Source organism: Myxocyprinus asiaticus, chromosome 1 (genome assembly GCF_019703515.2).
Source record: "Myxocyprinus asiaticus isolate MX2 ecotype Aquarium Trade chromosome 1, UBuf_Myxa_2, whole genome shotgun sequence".
Taxonomy (NCBI): Eukaryota; Metazoa; Chordata; class Actinopteri; order Cypriniformes; family Catostomidae; genus Myxocyprinus; species Myxocyprinus asiaticus.
In genome coordinates this window covers 730,268-753,166 of record NC_059344.1, presented here as the reverse complement: position 1 = coordinate 753,166, position 22,899 = coordinate 730,268, and positions in this window count along the sequence as shown.

Genomic DNA, 22,899 nt, shown 5'->3' with positions numbered 1-22,899 from the left:
ATGGAGGGAAACAGGATGATCACATGACTTGACATGGAAACAGGGAATAACATGACATGGAACCACATGACCAGAACAGGAACAGGAACAGGAACTAAACTTCAAAATAAAAGACATGAACACAAAACACATCTAGATGTGACAGGGTTCAAGAAAGGCACTATATAAAATAAACTTATTATAATTACTATTATTATTATTATTATTATTATAACATGAGCGGATGCCATGACTTACTGCAATGATTCACAAAGCTATTATTCAAGCTCTTTTATGTCATTTTTGGAGCTTGGCCATAACGATTAACACAGTATCTGACTAATTGTAATGATCAAAAACATAATATTAATCAGTGTCCCACATTTTGCCTGCCGCCCTGTTACCACATAATTTCCACTTGATTATTAATATATGAAATGAAATATGGAAAACGATTGTCTTTTAACATGCCTGAGCATTAAGTTATATTTATACTGTATAATTAGGATTTACATTTATATATTCAGGATTTATAACTATATATTATATTTTGTATGTGTTTAAAACTAGTAACCAACTTATGTTATAGTTTATGAAACACATAACAGAACATGGGATTTGTGCCTCTCATGCTTTATCAAAACATGGAAAGTGCCCACTTGCTGTGATATTTTTGTTATCTAATGACATGCAGTGGCATTCAGACATTTTTAAGTGTGACTGCACCAATACTTTTCAAGGTCACTGTATGTCTATATCAGAAACGGATCTCCTGCACGTCTCACAAACCTGAGAGATATCCCACAGGAAAGGATTAGTGAATGTAGTCTGTCTCTCTGGTAATCTCAGCACTCTTTTCTCTCCGTCTCTCTGTCCTCCCCCTCATTGTGTGGATGAGATGAGTCGGATAGACTGAATGGAATTCTATTTGGATTTGGTTGTGGACCGAAAGCACACAGTGATTGAGTGAAGATCAGTCTGACTTTCAGTCACATCACATGATCGTCTTCCTCTAAATCAAATACAATCAGACTGTGAGACTTGACTAGAGTCAGTAATACTCATGTGTGCTCTAACAATGAATACACTGCTCAATGACGTGACAATCATTGTTTTTCTTCATTGTCTGGATCTGTTTAGTTTATTCAAAAATATATTATGCTAGTGAGCTGCCTTGCTGTTTACTGCCTACATAGGGCTTACAAGATAGCAATGGAGTCTCATAAGTGAGTGATTCGGAATGCTATACATAGGTAGCAACATGGAGCATCACACAAATAGTGCTCATCACATGAAGCAGAATCTCAATTGATTTCAGTAGGGTTTGATGTTAGCATGTTGCTAAACTAATGAAGTGATACTCTAATAAGCCTATAGCATAGGGTAAAATAGTAACTTTTTAAGCAATCATTTAGATTTAATAAAGATCAGTACTTTTCAGTGTTATATAAATATTATATAAATGATTTATTATTAAGCAAAATAGGCTGTGTGTTACAGTGATTTTACCCCGAGTAAGGGGTGTTCTTAGGTAAAATGCAAAGAGGAGTAAATCATGGTAAAATCACTGCAAAATGTCATTTTCTTAGTTGTCATTTTTGTCAAAAAAGAAAAAAGCTTCCTTTAAAAGGAATATACATTTACTTCTTATTTTAAGCATAAATCTAAAAACATTTTGTGAGGTTAAAGCGTTCTACTTTGACAACAAAATCGCAATGTTCTCTCTTTGCACTGTCAGACAAACAAGTGATAGCCTTTTTACCAATCAGAAATTAGCATAATAAAATCTGATTCAAAGTAATGGCCTGCATCGACTAATGCCAACCATGTTAAAATAAAATGATACATTATAAATTCTGAATCTATGTACTGATTATCATTGTCACATGTCTGTCAAACATGTTGAGTGATCCAAACATCATCTGCAGCCTGAAACTGAACTTTTGATCAGATTTTAGGGGTGAATGCTGCATAGAGAGCTATAGGATGCTCCCTATTTAGTGAATGACTTAACCTCCAGTGTGCTGTCTGTCTGCACTGGTCTCAAAACAGTTTGAAATGCACCTTATTTTCATCCTAACTCCATATAAAGCCTCTGAAAGCAACATTTTTCAGCTTTTGCATGAATACATTTATCCTCAATGTGAAAATACACAGTGAATATAGGATTTCCAAGTGAAAAAAGGCCTATAGTCCTCGTCTGCACTCATTGTGTTTAACAGCGTGCCATTTCAGGATAAATCGCTCAAATTTTAAAAATGCCATATCGGATGAAACAGGAGAATCTTTTGACTCTTTTTTTTTTATTTTTTATCTTTTGACTCAAACAGGTTTCAATATAAAAATGTAATTAGTTTTTTTACAAGATGTAGTTTTGTTGGAGTTCCTTCCAAACTCAGCGGTGATGGACGCCGTGTTGTTTTGTCACATGACTCGAAAATTTAACCCTTTACACAGTCTTCTGAACTGAGATCAGTTGGTTGGAATGAATTTAAATAATGTGTTGCGTATAGCGAAGACAAAACACAGTGTCCGTGCAGAGGGACGCAGGTTTGCACGAGGTTAAGACTTTTTTTTTATTATCAGCATAAAGTCTGAACCACATTGCAGTTTATAGAGCGCAACAGTTCCGGATGTAAAACTCTCATTCATTTTCTCCATAGTTGAATGTATTTTTAATGATAAGTTATAAACCTTTACAGACAGACCTGCCAACTCTGAGGTTTGATTTTAGGCTACTGTATATACTTCTGTTGAAGCCATTTGTCCGTGATTTTTTGACTTCAATTTTTAGAAATCATGTTTAATTACAGAATTATGGTGAAGAACTACAACACCCATAATCCTAAAGAGAGATCCATCAATCAGAGATTCGCAAGCTGACAAAGTGTGCCCAAAGAGTTCTGCATAAAACTAGCCAATCAGATTGGAACATGCGATTTTGGCAAGTGCTTGCAATGTGCTTCAGACTGTTAATGAATCTGTAATGAGTACACCAATTTCATGACTTAAAAAATAATAAATAAGCAATTAAAGAATCAACTTGACAGGCTGTGAATCTGTAACCATTACCATCAATATAAAAAATTTAATTAACAGCATTCACAAGAAATGACAATATTTATAAAGCCTTTCATAACGAGGCTCATTTGCATTTCGACATAACTCCTGCTTCAGAACGCATGTAAATAACTTCACATGCACGGTGACTTCGGCAAGCTGTGCGTCCGTTTCTGTGGCAGACGCCTGAGTGTGAATTTCAGTGTCTGCACCTGTTCTGTGAATCACACACATTTGCAAGCGGATGAAAGACTGAGAAAAAAGCTGCACAATCTGAATTCTCTCTGCAGGTTTAGTGTCAAATCTTGCATTATAACTGCTTTAGTTTTTAGCAAAATAAAGTTTTAACAGAGAGAAAGAGTTTGTCCTCAGTTGCCCACAGACACTCTCATACAGAAATAAGACACTTTGAGTGACTGTCGAGTATCTGGCTTAGAATATAAATATGAAATCTGAATGTCAAGTGATTAATATTCGGCACTTTAGTGGTAAAAGTTCATGGTTGAGTTCTAGTTGTTCGTAAGGTTTTACTTAAAATAGAATGTAAAGTTCACACTAGGGCAGCACTTAATTTGTGCCGGAACAATCCGGATTCTGATGTTGCACTTATTTATTGGATTCCTCACCATATGTGGCTCTGAAAGATATTTATGCTATGACCTGTACATATGTTTTGTAAAAAAAAAAAAAAAATTATAATAATCTAATATTATAATTAATAACTTGCAAAATCCCAAAGACTGGAAAACAAAAGCAGGTTTTTTTATATATATATATATATTTTTTTTTTATTAACATTTATTATTGATTCATATAGATAACAAAGAAAATCAAAACATATACACACAGAATCAACATTTAACCCCCACTATTAACCCTCCCCCTCCCAATCCCCAACCCCACCCTGACCCCAACAACATCCCTGTGGTCACAAATGGTTATAGACACAATATATATATATATATATATATATATACACACACACACACACACACACACACACACAGTTGCAATCGAAATTATTCATGTTCTTAAATGACCCTTTCAGTCCATCATTAAAATCCCATTGCAAACCTTTGTTGGGAAGCAGTGGCAGCACAGAAACCAAAGAATGTCAATGAGCTGGAAGCTTTTGCTCATGAGAAATTTGTACAAATTCTAATAGAGAGGTGTCCGAAGTCTGAGAACACTTACCTGAAACATTTATTTGCTGTTATTAAGGATAAAGGATGCTCCACAAATGATTGACTTTGGGGGTTGAATATTTTTGACATGACATTTGTGGAGAGAATTAGTTATTTCTTATTTTAAAATTTGGGTAAACTGAACCCTTTGTTCTCAAAATCACTCAAATGTGTATTAAAAACTTACTTTGTTTACTGAGGTTTTAGTTGATGTGTTTTAATTCACATCACCAGAATGTATTGCTGGTCAGGGGGGTTGAATAATTTTGATTGCAACTGTATATATATATATATATATATATATATATATATATATATATATATATATATATATATATATATATACGCTACCATTCAAAGGTTTGGGGTCACTTGCCTGAAATGTTTCTCATGATCTTTAAAATCTTTTGATCTGAAGGCGTATGCTTAAATGTTTTAAATTAGTTTTGTAGACAAAAATATAATTGTGCCAACATATTAATTTATTTCATTATAAAACTAAAATTTTATTAAAAAAAAAAAAAAAGGTTTTTGAAATGGATGACTTGGACCGAATAATTAAGAAAAGCAGCCAATAAGTGCCCAACATATAGATGGGAACTCCTTCAATACTGTTTAAAAAGCATAACAGGGTGATACCTCAAGAAGTTGGTTGAGAAAATGCCAAGTGTACATTTCTGCAAATTCTAGGCAAAGGGTGACTACATTGAAGATGCTAAAATATAACATAGTTTTAATTTTGGGGGGAATTTTTTTAGTCACAACATAATTCCCATAGTTCCATTTATGTTATTCCATAGTTTTGATGACTTTACTATTATTTTAAATGTGAAAAAAATAAAAAATAAAGAATGAGTAAATGACCCTAAACTTTTGAACGGTAGTGTATATATATATATATATAATAATCACACATATTTAAAACTAAACTTCTCTCTCCACTGCCCCTCCCAGAGAGCCCTCCAGAAATTCCAAATAGCTGCCCCATTTCCCAACAAACAAATCCCAATTCCCAAGCCTTCTACATGACACTTCCTCGAAAGCCGCCACCCTACCCATCTCCGAGCAACATTCTTGAAATGAGGGCGCTCCAGCCGACTTCCATCCCCTTAAAACAATTTGTCTGCCGATCATGACACTGGTTAGGACCCAATTTCTTATGTGTTTATCCCCTATATTGATGACTGCCCCATCACCTAAAATACAGAGTCTGGGGCAAAATGAAATTTGAGTGCCCAATACATCACACATAAAACTCTGAACCTTCAACCAAAATTCTTGGATCTTAACACACCACAAAAAAACATGGGTTGTGTCTCCATCTACTGATTGGCATCGCTAGCAGGTGGGTGTGTCTTTAAAACTAAGCCTATACAATCTAGAGGGGGGTCCAATAGAATCTATGTAAAATCTTGAATTGCATAAGGCGCACTCTTGCATCTCTAGATGCAGTCTTGATGTTTTTTTAGAATCCTAGCCCACACTCCCTCCTCAAATACCAAGTTTAAATCTTTCTCCTATAATCTCTTGATAGAAGTTACAGCTCCGTCCCCCAGATTCTGAATTAGCAGGGAGTAATACACTGATGCCTCATGACCTTTTCCAAAAGCAGTAATCACCACTCCCAGAGTATCTGCTGCTTTAGGGGGGTGTATGCTACTCCCAGAAATAGTACAGAGCACATGGCGCAGCTGTAAATATCTAAATCCCAAAATGTTGAACCAAATTTTCAAAGGATCTCAACACTCCACTCCCATATAGGTCACCGAGTGTATTAACCTCCCTCACAATCCACTCTGACCAGCTGAAAGGGGACTTATTAATACATAATTTCTATAAAGTAACTTAATCCAACCAATAAAAGTATTCCCGAACCCATATATTTCCAAAATCTTAAAGAGATAATCCCATTCTACCATATCAAACACCTTTTTGGCATCAAGTGAGATGGCAGCGACCGGAGTCTGATCATTCACCACTGACCACATGATATTGATGAAATGCCTAATGTTATCAGAAGAGCTACAGCCCCGAATAAACCCCACCTGATCTATATGTATAAGAGATGTCATAACTTTACTTAATCGGTTAGCCAAATATTTTAACATCTAGCTGGATCAGGGAAATTGGACGGTAAATCTTACACTCACTTGGATCTTTGTCCTTTTTAAGAATCAAACTGAACAGGGCTTGCGTCATGGTTGGAGGATGCTTTCCATTCTTTAATGATTCCAAATAATCTTATAGCAAAAGTGGAGCCAGTTCTGTAGCATAAGATCTAAAAAATTCAGCGGCAAAGCCATCTGGCCCCGGAGCCTTACCTGTAGGCAAGGCCTTAATTACCTCGCCAAGCTCTTCCAAGGTTATCTCAGAATCAAGATAATTTTTTTGCTCAGCCGTCAGTTTAAGAAGTTCTAATGGTTCCACATAGTTTCTACTATCCTCATCAGTAGACAAAGACATGGAGCTATAGAGATCAAGATAGAATTCTTTAAAAGCATTATTAATATCAATGGCTGAGGTAAATATTTCAACACCAGTAGATATCAATGAGGGAATTGTAGAAAAAGACTCTCTCTGTTTGTTATATATATCTAGCCAGAAGTTTTCCTGCCTTGTCCCCTGACTCAAAGTATGACTGTCTTGCCCTGAATAGCCAGAACTCCACCTTCCGATAAAATAGTTTTATATCTGTATTTCAATCGGGTCAATTCTCTGAGGCCATCAGACGACAATCGACACTTCAGCTCTGCCTTGGCACTTTTAATATTCCCTTCCAACTCCACGAGTTCTCGTGCTTTGGATTTTTTGGTGAATGAGGCATACTGTATGATCCGGCCCCCTAAGAACCGCCTTAGGGGGGCTATGCTTCACTATGATCAAGGATTGTGTCCATCAAAAGATTAAAGTCTCCTCCCAATATTATATCATGAGGGGTACCAGCAGCTTCAAGATCTATAAAAAAGCCCTGATCATCAACGTTAGGTGCGTAAATATTAGCCAAAATAAGACTTTGCCCCTGAATTTCTGCTAAAACAATAATGACTCTTCCTAATTTATCTTTAAACTGTTTGAGACATTTGAATTGCAGATGCTTACATAGTGTAATGACTCCCCTGCTCTTACTTGAGCCAGCACTGAAGAAAACATGTCCACCCCATATCTTCCTAACTTTTTCAGCTTCCTGTGGGGAAATATGCATTTCTTGAAGAAACACTATATCATATTTCTTATGCTTGAGAAGAGAAATAACCTTCCTTCTTTTTATGGGGTGCCCCAATAAAAAGACATGTTAAAAAAATAGATTGTGTGTCAAAAACAAAATTATAAAGACCACATTCCAACATAAGTGCAACAATCAAACCCCAAACTTCCTCCCGAACCAAACAAACAGAAAAAAGAAAAACGTGCACATTAATCCCACGCACGACAGTGCCAACTAGCGTCCATCCCTCTAAACTCAAACAGTCCGTGTACGCCTACGAGAGTCCCCTTGACAACTTTACTGACAGATTGCTCAAGTCTGGTGTTTCTGTACAAATTTTGTAATAGAGAATTATAGAACAAAAGATAATCTATAAAACAAACTCCAGCCAATAGGTGGAACCAGCACGAAAAAAGGGCACTCAGTTTCCTTGGACAGTCAAACGAATGTCCAGTGAGCCGGTCCACTCGGCTGTAATGTGAGTACCACAAAATAACTTATTCACTCCATTGACTTTATGAAGGACATCACTTGTTAAGGACATGTGAATGTTTTACGGCCATCCTTAGCATCTATTCTCAATTTGGCCAGGAACATCAGTGCAAAAGTGACCTTCTGTTGATGTAAGAGTTCTTGCATTCCTTGAATCAATCACGTTTCTGTCTTGTCGAATTCACAAAGTCTGGGAACAAGAAAATGCTGTGGTTATTCCAAGAAAGCCTTCCTTTACCCCTTGCTCACGTAATACGAGATCTTTATCAGATGATCTCAGAAATTTGGCCAGAATTGATCAGGGCCTGTCTCCCTCAGCAGATCGCCGAGCTGGAACCCCGTGAGCTCGCTCTATTTCCATCTTATGGCCTGTTATATCGAGCAGACTCGGAAAGAGTCTGTTCAGGAATTTCACCATATCCTGACCCTCTTTGGCCTCAGGAATTCCAATAATACGGACGTTATTCCATCGGCTACGGTTCTCCAAGTCCTCCAACTTCTCCAAGACATGCACCAAATCCACCTTAGTCGCTAGCGGATTAGCAGATAATTCCCTCTTTGATGACTCCAGATAAATGGTCCGTTTCTCGACGTCCCCCACACTTGTAACCACATCAATGAATTCCGTCTCCATGGCAGTGATCGGTCGACATATTACAGCAAGATCCTCCAAGTCAGCAACGACCTTCATTGACCTTCATCAGCATTGCCGATATGTTCAACATTTCTTGCCGAATTTCCCTAATTTCTCCAACTAAATCAATTCATGGGGGTGTCAGCTTGAGTACGTAAGTGTCTTTTAATGTCTCCAGAGCCCGAGGATTTTGAATTTTTTGACATATTGTCCTCCTAGAACAGATGTGGAACAGAGTGTATCGAATCTGACCGGTTTATGACATTAATAATGTTAAAACTAGCAAAGTGCACAGAGCTCGCCATTCACGCATCCGAACCATGCATGGCATCACCAGGGATGTTTTTTATTTTTATTTTTGTAATATGTGTAGTCTGTCACATCTTATCACATATGCTGTTTGTTGAGTTCCTTATCATTGTTTATGAATTTCACAAAGGAAAGAATCTTTCTTGCTTTAAAAATAATGTTTTTTTTTTTTTTCACACTGTGAATTCGGTTACAAAATATAGAGAATTCTTCAGTTGAAATCGGTCTGTGCTAATTTGAACCACTGCCCCCCAGTGGCCGAAGCTGGAAGTGCTGTTGAGGTGTAATGTCAACAGAGTGGCGCCAAAAGTGAGTTGTAGTTTTTTTTAGTTGTAAATGCTGTAATACATTTAGGAATGCATATTTTCTTAAGTCCTAAAATGTACAAATTTAATTTTAAAGAGAGTATGCAACCTCTGATATGCGCTCATCATAGATTATGTGAACGCAATTGCCTCTGGGTTTCATTGTGGGACACAGACCCGGGTCTGAGACATTGCTGACACAACGTGCATTCAGTTGCACCACAGGAGAAGATAAATATACTTGAACTGATGCAAAAAATGTCTGATGGGGAATGGCACTTGTCAGTAACTCAGAATGGAACCGATGTCAGGGTGCTGGAACATGCCATGTTCTGAAATTAAAATTTAAGTCTGAAAATGCAATCATATCCAGTGTAAAACAGTTGCAGTTGTTGAACAAATGCAGATTGAAAAAAAAAGTAAAATAGAAACTTGGGTAAATTGTTGGCTAAAAATTTTACGGAAAATGAGTTGGTGAGCCTGAAATATATTGAAAAGCAAATAAATATTTGTACAAAACATTATTCCAAAACCTTCCAACCTACCAAATCTAGGGACCTAGCAGGGTCTAAAAACTATTTTTTTTTTTTTTTCGGTTCATTCTAAACAAAAACTGTATTTATTCATTCCAGTTCAGAAGTTCCAGTCTCCTTTCCAAATGGTAACCAGTTAGAACAAAATAAGCCATTATTTTTTTCCAGTGTGGTGGATTTATCGGCATAGAAATCATAACAAGCATTTAATTTACTGTTAAGTATAATTTTATTTACAGATTTGCTTCTCAGTCAAAACCCGACAGCATCAAATCTGTATTAATCCGTCATATTTAACAATAATTCAGTGAAGACTTGGAAACAACTGAGAAATGTACTTTTCACCTCTAACAATAAGTTCCTTGTATCTGGATTAACAGTGCATGTACAGTATATGTAGTAATTATACATAGTTGTTAAAAAGGTCTTTATTCACAGAATGCAACATCCACAGTGAGGAATTAGGCATAGAAATGTGTGATGAAGCAGTTTCCTTCAGGATCAAAGCACGTTTCATTTTTTCAGGCAACATGAAGAGGTGTCGTTCCAAAAATGTACTGTAATGAACCCTTCGGCCTTTGGTTTCATGAAAAAATGATCAGAACAAAATTATCCGGTCATAACCAGTTACCAGCATTTAAAAATAAAGTTTCACTTCGGAACAATTGAAAATCACTTTGTTCCGGTTTTTGGTTATATTCCGCAAATAATTCAGTTCATTTTTGGTTTTCGTTCTTTAAACCGTTTTTAGTCCCTGAGTCCTAGAGTTTTTAAAAAAGATTATTATTATAAACTACATGTCAAGATTAGTTTTCATTTCACAGTTGAAAAACGCATGTATATAAGCACACAAACAGTGGTGAGGACGAGGTTGCATTTTCTTTCAAAAATTACACTTTTATCCACTGACGTTTAAGTTTAGGTTTAGAGTTTGGTTTAGTGACTAGAATTCATAAAATATGCATTCCTGTTGACTATATTACATAATTTACAACTAAAAATACATCTCGCTTTTGGCAACACCCTGTGGATATTTACTTCATCAACACTTCCACTGGGGGCAGTGGTCCAAATTAGCACAGACTGATTTCAACTGAAGAACTTTAAATCTACTGTTGTTACTGTTCACAGTGAGATCAGTTTGGTCTTAACAGTGGGTAGTAATTATAAATACTTAACTAATTTCTTTGCTTTTTGAGTATTTAACCATTTTCTTTTATATACAGTACATACTGTACATCATTTTTTCCATTTTTCCTTTATCACAAATAATAGCCTATTCTGTTCTCACAAAATGTACCATGGTAAAACACTTGTTTATTTATTTATTTTCAGACATGGTCTGTGATAACCCCATGTTTATGACATGTCATAGTGAAACCATGGTATTTTTTAAAGTACCTTGGAGTACCATGACAGTATCATGAAATATGAACATTCAGTACCATGGCATTACCCTGGTAACATGGTGCACGGTGCAAAGGCGCGATGAGAAAGTGTGAGCGTGAGGCGATCGACTGCTGCAGGGTCCTTGAATAACATATAACATGCGTGTAAGGGCAGCCGGTGGAGTTTCTGGTGCCCCCCAGGATATGATGGTGCCCCCCTAGGGAGTTGGTGCCCTACGCTAACTGTGTAATATGCCTTTAGGGAGCTGCGGTACTGTGGTAGCCTAATGGTATTTTTCTGAAAGTGATTAGTCTAATAGCTTATTAGTTTCAACAAAACCAAAATGGCTTTGGCTGAACCAGACAGCTCCTTCAGTTTATGTCAATTTTCTATAAAACACGAATATAAGTTATATCACTGAAAGCGACGCGACCGCTCCCATTATAATTAATAAATCTGTCTACACTAGTGTAGGTAACGACACTTCGATGTTCTGCATTTTTTGCTTTCTTGAAGGGCAATGCTGCGGGAGGAGATGCCACTCAAAAGCTCGTTCAAAACGAAAGTGAGAAAATGAATCCATAATACTGTTAGTGAAGGGTACATTCATACAGTAATGCCATGTTTCCTTCAGAGTACCCACTTCAAGAGCTCTGCAGTTCGGAGTGAGTACAGGGCATAGGGAGGATCACTTGCAATTGGAATCTGCCCCAATCTGCTCTTAAAGGCAACTCAATTTTCTTTAATACGCCCACGATTTACAAAGAAATCTCATAATAACACATTTATACTGTTATTGTGAGATTATGATGAGATTTTAATTTAGTTTTATTTAACTATTTGAGTTTAATTATTAAAATTTCTCCCCTTTTTCTGTACGACCAAAAAGGTAAGTTTAGATTTGTGAACGAAAGGGGCAGGTACTTGTGCCCCTACTGCCCCCGTTCTATGCACGTCAGTGGTTGTGAGTAAAGTTTTACTCTACAAGAGTCATAACAAGCTGATGAAATATTTTAGAGCAGAGCATAACTAGAAAAATTGTTTTAATTTCCATTACTTTTCCAGGATCTGTGGGAATCCTGTCATTTAGTTTCAACACTGACATTCACATAGAAGTAAATGGATATATCAGTGATAATCAATGAATATGACTATTAATAGAAGCCCAGTGAATGACAGAAGTGCTATTTCTTGACTTTTAAAGGGCATCTCTCTTGTCTTACACACTGTCTTGTTTTTGTTTATCCAGCGGCTTAGAAGTCATGAAACTGGGTTACATTGCATATTCCCTTTGAGTGGCTTTCCCTTTAATGTTCAAATTTTAATCTGTTTACATTTAGTTGTGTTGCTCACAAACTAAATAATGCATCTCATCCTCGTTCGACAATCCAAGGAAAAAACAAAAAACAAAACTCAAATGCTAATGCTGCTGCATTTAAATCCATTTAATTCTGCCTGAGATTTTAAGGCTTCTGAATTCAAACGCCAATCAACTTAATGAGATGAATTCATTGGAGTCTGGATGACAGAACAGCTTTTATTTATTCTGTCACTGTTAAACTCAGTTAGTATATATTCCAGGATTAATAATTAACACAGAGATGGAACACAATCGATGACAAAAACATTATCCGTGCTGCCATAATCCTTTTTTTCCGCTCATTACAGCAACAGAATTAATCTCTGGATTTTGTTGGCTGCGCTCGTGTGGAATCACACGAGAAACACAGTAGAACGCATCCGGAGATTTTTACGGAATAATGAGGGTCTTCATGAGCCAACTTTACTCAAGCCATCAAAACATCAAACTGGCTCTCCTCCAGTGGCTTTTTGAACTGATCCAAGACAACTGCAAGTGAAAATCACTGTAAGAATGTAATGTTTTCAGAATAATTCACACAATTCTTCACCTGAAACTGATTCGTTTGGTTTAATGATTCAGAAAACAACTAAAGTTCATGATCTGAATAAGGATAGTTTTAGAATTATTTCCAAACATGAATGTGAATGTGACGGTCGTAAATGACAATTCTGTCAACATTAACTCACCGTCATGTCATTCTAAACCCATTTGACTTTCTTCTGTGGAACTTTTTACAAGTACAAAAAAGCACCACAAAAGTAAGTGAAAAGTAGTCCATATGACTCGTGCGTTATATTCCCTGGTTTACAAAGCCATATGAAAGCTTTGTGTGACAAACAAATGCAAATTTACAGGAATATTCCGGGTTCAATACAAGTTAAGCTCAATCGACAGCATTTGTGGTATAATATTGATTACCACAAACATTTACTTTGATTTGTCCCTCCTTGTCTTTAAAAAAGCAAAAATCTGTGTTGAATGAATGAATGTTACATTTATATAGCGCTTTTCTGACACTTCACTCAAAGCGCTTTACATTGTGAACAGGGGACTCTCCTCAACCACCACCAGTGTGCAGAATCCACCTGGATGATGTGATGGCAGTCATAGTGCGACAGTACACTCACCAGCTATTGATGGAGAGGAGAGAGTAGAGATATAGAGCCAATTAATGGATGGGGATTATTAGGAGGCCAATGGGGGGGGGGGGGGGGATTTGGCCAGGACGCCAGGGATACACCCCTACTCTTCACAAGTGAGTCAGGACCTCAGTTTAACATCTCATCCAAAGGACAGTGCCTTTTAACAGTATAGTGTCTCCATAACCATACTGGGGCATTAGGACCTACACAGTCCACAGGGTGAGTACCCCCTGCTGGCCTCCCTAATATCTCTTCCAGCAGCAACTGTAGTTTTCCCAGCAGGTCTCCCACCCAGGAACTGACCAGGCTCAACCCTGCTTAGCTTCAGTGAGCAACCAGTCTTGAGCTGCAGGGTGATATGGCTGCAGTGAGACACTTACAATGGAAGTCAATGGGGTAATATTTGGAGTGATTAAAGGCAGAAATGTGAAGCTTATAATTTTATAAAAGCACTTACATGAATTCTTGTTAAAACTTGTGTATTATTTGAGATGTAATGTTGTTTAAATCATCATTTTTATGGCCGTTTTTCAGGGTTAAGTTGTCATGGCAACAAACTTATAAAACTGTCTATAACTTTACACAGATGTGGTTAGTAAGTGATTTTATCACACTAAAATCATGTTAACACACATGCTAACCACATCCTCCACAGTTTTAGCAATAAATGCGCTGAGTTAATATGCATTATTAATAAAAATTGTATAACCTTTCTTATATGCTGAAATTAGAACTTTCCTGACCCCTGACTTATACAAAAATACATCATTTATATGTTAAAAATATTTTAATTTTAATTCCATTTGTCTTTATCTTATGTATACATTTTAGATGGTTAATACATATTTTTTATTTTATTTTTATTTATTTTGTTTATTTCTTTCCTTCACCTGTACTTGTCTTTATGATTGTATTCATACATTGCTTGATCTTACTGAACATTTATATAGAAAAAAATCCACAGTTTTACCACCATTTGTGGACAGATGGACCCTTACCACACCAACCACAGTATTAGCACGTTTTAGCACAATATGTGGACTTTTTGTACGGTCCCTTACCCACGTATGCAAATTTCCCAACTTTTATCAATGTTAAATTGCCGATCTGGAACAGTTTCACCGTGACGCCATCTGACCAACTTAAATATGGGACAAATCCCGTCCCATATTGATTCAATACGGGACGCATCATTTTATCTTTAAATACAGACGAAAGGTGAATACTAGATGGAGTTTTAATGAGTAATACGAACCTCCCTAACCTAAAACTTTAACCTAAACCTAACAAATAATGCCCTAAAATCAAATGAGAGGTGAAACAAGGCAAGGTAAATTTATTAATATAACGCTTTTCATGCACAGTGGTAATTCAAAGATTTTTACATAGAAATGATAAAGAAAATAAAAGCTAACAAGTAAATAAAAATAAGAGTAGACACAAAACAGACATCCTTATCCTTAAAAAAATATACCCTTAGAATTTGGCATGTAAAAGTCAGGTTGCTAGGTTGAGACTAGGTTGCATTTTTAAGGGTCAGATTTGGTAGAAATAGCTCCTTTTGGTAACGTTTTCACTTTTTTCAGTGAATATCATCTTCTTCGTCTTTTGAGAGTCGGCAGTGTTTGGCATGTGGGTTTGCGTGCCATCATGAAGCTTAGATGAATTTTAACACATCACCCACACACACACACACCAGATGCATGTGTCTCTCTCCAGCATGGACATGTGCCCATCCAGCCGGTAGTCGTCAAGGAAACACGCATGTCGGGATCGAACAGGATGCTGTAACGTGTCACCCGTTTGTTTGTAGCAAAGACCCGCCGCCTATTAAAGCCGACATTCTTCTGGAAGTTTCTGCAGATTATTTTGACAGTGCTCACCTCTCCAGTTACACAGATACTCTCTTTCTCAGAATATTGGGAATGTTCCCAATTATGGACGAAGTTTGACTTGCAAATATTACAGCTGCCAGATGACAATTCCCGAATGATCGCTCACGTGTTGTGTGTGTGAGAGAGAGGCTTCTCTCTTTCTGGTGGACAGTGCTACATGTATCTTCAAATGAAATATAAGTGTGTCTCTTCAGATGTCAGGCATGAGCGTGAGCCGTTAGATTGAATATCTACCAGAGAATGAGCTCAATTAGAGCCAGCCCATGAATTGTGCTTTACTCATTAAAGCTGAGTCTTACAACACACACACACAGTCCCTGACCAGTCACATGAGTTACTCGGCAAGAACTGGTTGTAAATATACAGATGAACTGATGGTAAGACATTTCGCATAATTTATTTATTTATCACACATATACAGTGAAATTCTTTTTTTTCACATATCCCAGCCAAGCTGGGGTCAGAGTGCAGGGTCAGCCATGATATGGCGCCCCTGGAGCAGATAGGGTCAAGGGCCTTGCTCAAGGGCCCAACAGTGACATCTTGGCAGTTTTTACAACCTTCTTGAACCCCCAACCTTCTGATCAGTAACCCAGAGCCTTAACCGCTAAGCCACCACTGCCGCTAATTACAGACACACTGACATAAAATCAGTTTTTTGGAGAAATTCTGCAACTAATTGATTGTTGTGATATGTGACAAAGCACATGCCATCAGTTATGAAAATATCTAGGGCTGTAAATCATTTAAAATTGTAATTGAATTATTACATGACAGGCTTATTAATGAAATGAATTAATAGCAATTAACCACATATCAATATTTGCTGAGGAAGGCCCCCAAATAATACATAATAATTCAAATAATTATAAATATTATAACACTTTACAGTACAGTTCCATTTCTAGTTAACTGCATTTGTTGACATGAATAACTTAATGTAAATTTGTAAATTTGTTAATTTTGTAACATATAATAATACATTTTTTAAATCAAAAGTTATATTTGTTAACATTAGTTAATGCATTATAAACTAACATGAACAAACAATGAACAATTGTATTTTTATTAACTAACATGAGCAAAGATTTATAAATGCTGTAAAAAAAAATAATAGTTCATTGTTTGTTCATGATACCTAATGCATCAACTAATGTTAACGAATGGAACCTTATTGTTAAAGGATTAGTTCACCCTCTCATGATTTACTCACCTTTAAGCCAGCCCAGATGTGTATGACTTTCCTTCTTCAGCAGAACACAAATTAAGATTTCATTTTTAGAAAAATATTGAAGCTCTGTATGTCCTTATAATTTAAGTAAACTGGTGCTGCTGGCTGTCTGATGGTCATATTTAGGCAGCATAAAAGTAATCCACGAGTCCAGTCGATGAATTAATGTCTTCTGAAGCAAGAAACAAATCGATAAATAAAAAGTTTTTAACTTTAAACCGTTGCTTCCGTCCAGCACTGTATTGCTGTTTGAAATAAACTAACTCTCACATGACGTTCATTCCTCTGTTGTATACAAAGCTTCTGACTTCTCGCATGAACGCGCCATAGCGCATACGTCATTGATGCGTCGACTGCTGGCAGGAAGCGATTTTATAAAGTTAATAAAGTTTTAATTATCGATTTATTTTTTACACAAACGTATCGATTCGGTTCAGAAGACATGAATTGATCGACTGGAGTCATGTGGATTACTTTTATGCTACTAAATATGACTTTTGGACCGTCAAACAGCCAGCAGTCTGATGGCACCCGTTTACTTGCATTGTATGGACAAAAAAGAGCTGAAATGTGATTATAAAAATCTTCACTTCATTTCTGCTGAAGAAGGAAAGTCATACATATCTGGGATGGCTTAAAGGTGAGTCAATCATGAGAGGATTTTCATTTTTGGGTGAACTAATCCAATAAGTGTTACCTATATAATCAGATATTCAGATTGAAATGTATTGCATTATCATGGTAGACCAGTAAAACAATTGTTTAGACAATAGAAAAATGAACTTTAAGTCAATATACTGATCGCCGTTCCACGTGCGAGCTGAAATGCAATTGTCCTTGTGTTTCATCGCCGGACAGCAATTCCGAGTAAACTTGTATTGTATTGTGAATGTTGTACATAGTAACATTTGTCTTTAGCAGCTCTCTCAAAGTGTGTAACAGACACAATAACTGTAACACAGACTCTGGAGAACAGAGGTTAAGACCCATGTGTGGTTTAATAGTAAATGTGCAACTCATAAACAGACAGGCAGGGTAAATCACCAGTAATGAAACAGTGTAGGCAGAAGAGAGACGTAGTAATAAACAGGCAATGGTCAGGGCAGGCAGCAAACAGTCACAGTAAGAGTCCAGGTAAACAATGGGTAAACAAGGCAGGCAGCAGAGTATCAAACGGTGGGTAACAGGCAGAAGTCGAACACAGGCAGGCAGAATAAACAGAGGTAAACGCTCAGAAATGTTAGCAGGAGCAAAACAAGACTTGGCAATGACTACTGTAGGAACAGCGTGTAAGTGTAATCAGTCCAAGTAGGCATGCTGGGAAGTGTAGTTCAAGGTGCACTCAGAACTCGGGCGAGGGAGACCTCTGGTGGTGAGCAGGAGGAGTCCTTGAGTTCGTGACAATAACGCCGCTACAATGTGGGCCGCCATCTTGATTGTTTTGGGTTGAATGGATCACATGACTGCGTCACATGACAACAAATACCTCATAGTTTTCAGATATCTCCATCTTCCCCGCCCACGCTACAATGCGAAGGCCAAAAGGTAAAGATTCGTTTTCAAACGAAAATGTATTAGCGTGGATATGACCTCAGACACATCCACAAAGGCAAAAAAGTATTTGAAATTGGACAAAAGACAAATATACAAGACTGTGTACTTACCATCTTTCATGAGAGCATGAACTACACTCCCATGAAGCATTGGGAATCATGTAATTGAATAAAAAACAATGGGAGTATATAAAACTATTGATTTCAGGTTGTTGATTATAAGTATAAAATCAATATACAGTATTTTATGTTTATTGCTAAATATTCCGATATGTACAGTTAGATAAGTAGCTTAAGGGTGAAGAGACGGATGGCTTCAGCAGAAGCATATACCATCGATGAACAAACTTCCGAGGTTGGCTTGTTCTTCTAAAAAGGAATATTCCAGGTTTAATAGAAGTTAAGGTCAATCGACAGCATTTTTGGTATAATATCGATTACCACAAAAATGTATTTTGACTCGTCCCTCGTTTTCTTAATAATAATAAAAAAAAAAAAGCACAAATCTTTGTTACAGTGAGTCAATGGGGCCAATTTTTGGAGTGATTAAAGGCAGAAATGTGAAGTTTATAATTTTATAAAAGCACTTACATTAATTCTTGTTAAAACGTATGTATTATTTGAGCTGTAAAGTTGTTTAAATCATCGTTTTTATGGTAGTTTTAGGGTTTACAGCACTACGTCGTCATGGCAACGAAGCTGTAAAATTGGATATTGCTTTAATCCAATTGGTAATCAACATTATGTCACAAAGGCTGTCGGTAGCTTAACTTTCATTGAACCCGGAATATTCTTTTCTCTGGCATCATCTTTTTGGTTCTTCCTGGCACCTTTATTTTTAAGATGGAAACATTTCCACTTTGAAATGAATCAATCAGAGACGATCATGGTCTTAACACAAATGTACCCTTTCATCTGAATTTCTCTTTATTTCATCACAATTATGACATTATATCAACTTCCCCTGATGTCACGGCGCAGACCACAAAACTCATGCAACCCATTTGAATTCTTGTGAGATTTTCTACTTTAAAGCACAATGGAGGAAGTGAAATTCTAAACAGCACTGAGGAAAAGAGACATCACTGTGTGATGCGTCAAAATAAAGGTTTTTCAAACAACACATCATCACCCTTGCTAAAATTAATCACGATATTCTCAATGTCTTGTTTGAGATAATGATTGTTTAGCATGTTTTTGCATTGCTAATAGAGATAATAATCGGTTTGACTGATATTTTTTACCAATATTCAATGGTTCTTTATTATCACATCTAGCTGTAAGTGGTACCATTTGGTGTGTTTCTAAATAATATCACCCGACAGTACCACTGCGAGTTCAACTGAAAACATCTGTGTTCTCAAGACAAGTAACATATTCAATATATTGCACACGTAAACTAGTAGACTCAAGTCATTCTCAAGTGAGCAACGTGTAGCATTTTAAGCTTAACAGTTAGACATAAATTTACACCCATTTAGATTGGAAAACATAGATTTAATGCTAAAAACATATTAATATTATCCTTATAATGAATATTCTGTTTCTATTATTGTGTCAAAAAATAAAACAATGAAAGCAATTGGATATTGGGCAATTAAAAAAGATAAACAATAATCATCATCAGTATCGGTAATGATCATGTCTCTATCTAAGGGATTTATTGAGTACTATTTCAAATTGAGTTAAAGTTCATTGAAAGTACCAGTTTTTCTTGTAAATGTAATGATTTTTACCAGCGTTGTTGTTTGTAGTGTCTCTGAGGTGACAGTCATTTGTAAACTGAAGCATTGATGTTGGAGAAGAACTGGAGGCTCTCAGCGGCTCCCTCTAGTGAGACACACTGGACTCATCAGACCTGTGTAGGGAACTGAACTGTGTTATACAGTAGAAGAGAAACTGGGGCTGGATTCTCCTCAGTTCTTCTTTTTATTAAGTATTTACATCTTAGTGAAGAGAAATGGCTTGAATTGAACAGGCTCGTTCAGCAGAGGGAACACTTATTACCAAACGGTGACATCACACAAATCACCACAACCAACCAGTTACAAAAAAACAAAAACAACAACGATCAGCCCACAACAGTCAAAAGAGATAACTATTATTATATTTCTCCAAAAGTTCCCTTGTCTTGACCAAGTGTTCATAGTTTACTCAAGCGATAAGCCACAATTTTGTACTTCATAATTTTGAGTCAGTAGTACTTGAAACCAGGGGCAGAATGGACTTTTTGAGGTCTTGCTAAATATTGCTCACACCTGATAAAATGCAGAAAATAAGTCATGAAAAATATTACTTTATGGCTGTTTGAGTCTTTGAGGCTTACTTTGTTTAAAGGATAGCAGAAACAGTGCTTGTCAAAGCATTGGGCTTTTCACTTTTACTCAAGAATAATCTGGGGAATTAAAACACTTCAGATATAAAGACGTAAACTCACATTGAGTGAAAATATGAGCAATTAATCTGCTAAATATCTGCAAAGTTCTACAATTTAAGAGGTATGTTTACTTACATATTTATATTTGTTTATATTTATATACGTATGTACATATTCTGGCCAACTTTTTCATTTATCTTTTATTTTATTTAAATAAACATTTACACAGGTATGTGAGTAATTGACATGAAATTTTAAGCATTGTCATCAGTGTCCTGCGGTGTGACACTTTCTTCATTTAACTATTTTAAACAACATTTTATGAACTTGTATAGCTATACAGTATATACAGTACATATATATTATTATTATACTTGTTGTTTCCACAACCTCATATTAACTAAGATAATCGTTTATTTGCACTTCTAGAAAAAAGTTGAAAGGTGATTAAGATCTTTAAATACTTTGAAGAAATGCTGACTTGTCACAGCACATAAAATACACACTTTCCCTTGTACGTTCATGTACATTTCAATCTAACATCTGTATGTTGGGAAAAAAGTTTTTGGACATGTTATTTGTCTGTGCTATACAGTGCTTATTTTAGTGTTTCTCTAAAATATCCACTCATCATATTTACAGTGGTTTTATACGTTTTAAAGTTATGATGAAGTTTTTACACTGTGGGGCTCGTTGTCACGACTAGCAGTCAATAGTTTTTTTTTTATCAACACAAAAATGTGAAATTGAGCTGGAAAATTAAATCAATGAGCTAGTGTGTTATGGTGTGGTGTGGTGTGTTGTGGGCTGGGTTTGGTGGGCCACTCTGGGCCAGAAAGTCCAGGACCACTTTTTAGTCCCAGTCCACCCCTGCTTGAAGTCAAAGTTTAAGGAACATAAAATATTTGAGATATGATTCCAAAACATGACATTTAGGACCAATTAATTTTTATTAATGTTTTTGTATTATTACATAACATTAACTTGTAACAGTAACTAGGAACTAAAACTAGTTATTAAGCCTGCTATTTTTGCAGTGCAATTTCTGATAGTAGGTTAGGTTTATTTTTATTTATTTTTAAAGTCAATTTCTGTACAGACACAAATCAAAATGTTACTTAAATATTCATCTTTTTTCACACCAAAAGTGATCGTGTCGCTTTAGAAGACATTAATTGAACCGCTAAAGGCTCAACGCTTAACGGACTCAAGATGGTGCCGAGTATGGCTGCTGCGTTGCGAGCTCCGACACAACATAGCAATGGTTTGTTTGTTTTGTTTACAATTCTTATGTTTTTTGTCTTGGATGTTGTCTGCCTTATTGTCTACGACAGACAAACACTTTTGGACATTGGTTCAGCGATCTCACACCGTAAACCGGACTTCACATTCCTCAATGCCGACCCGCTGTTTACAAACACGCAAGCGGAGCCCTTTGTCTGGGCAGCACGGCCGCGGAAACGCAGGAGGAAAAGGGGAAACAGAGCCGGCGTTCTCATCAGAGTAAGACGCCGCGCAAATGGACCCCCGCTACCCACTATTCTACTGGCAAATGTTCAGTCTCTGGATAACAAGCTCTGCGAGCTGAAAGCGCGGATCTCTTTCCAACGAGAGACGAGGGACTGCTGCATTATCTGCCTTACAGAAACTTGGATGTCTGCGGAGATTCCAGACTCAGCCATTGAACCCGCGGGGTTCTCCATGCTCCGAGCGGACAGAGTGAAAGACCTCTCAGGTAAAACTAGAGGAGGTGGTGTATGTTTTATGATCAACAAATCCTGGTGTGATCAGAGGAACATACATTCTATCAAGTCTTTCTGTTCTCCTGATCTGGAATTTCTTATGCTTCTGTGTCGACCATTCTGGCTACCGAGGGAATTCACAGCGGTCATTATCACTGCTGTGTACATTCCCCCACAAGCCGACACAGACCGGGCACTCAAGGAACTGTATGGGAGTATAAGTGAGCAGGAAACAGCGCACCCTGAGGCCACGTTCATTGTGACCGGGGACTTTAATAAAGCCAGTTTAAAATCAGTCGCACCAAAATATCACCAGCACATTAGTTTCAACACACGAGGGGACCGGGTTTTGGACCATTGCTACTCTCCGTTCCGGGATGGCTACAAATCCCTCCCCCGCCCACCATTTGGCAAATCGGACCACTCTTCCATTCTGCTTCTGCCCGCTTACAGGCAGAAATTGAAACAGGAAGCACCCACCCTCAGAACAATCCAGTGCTGGTCGG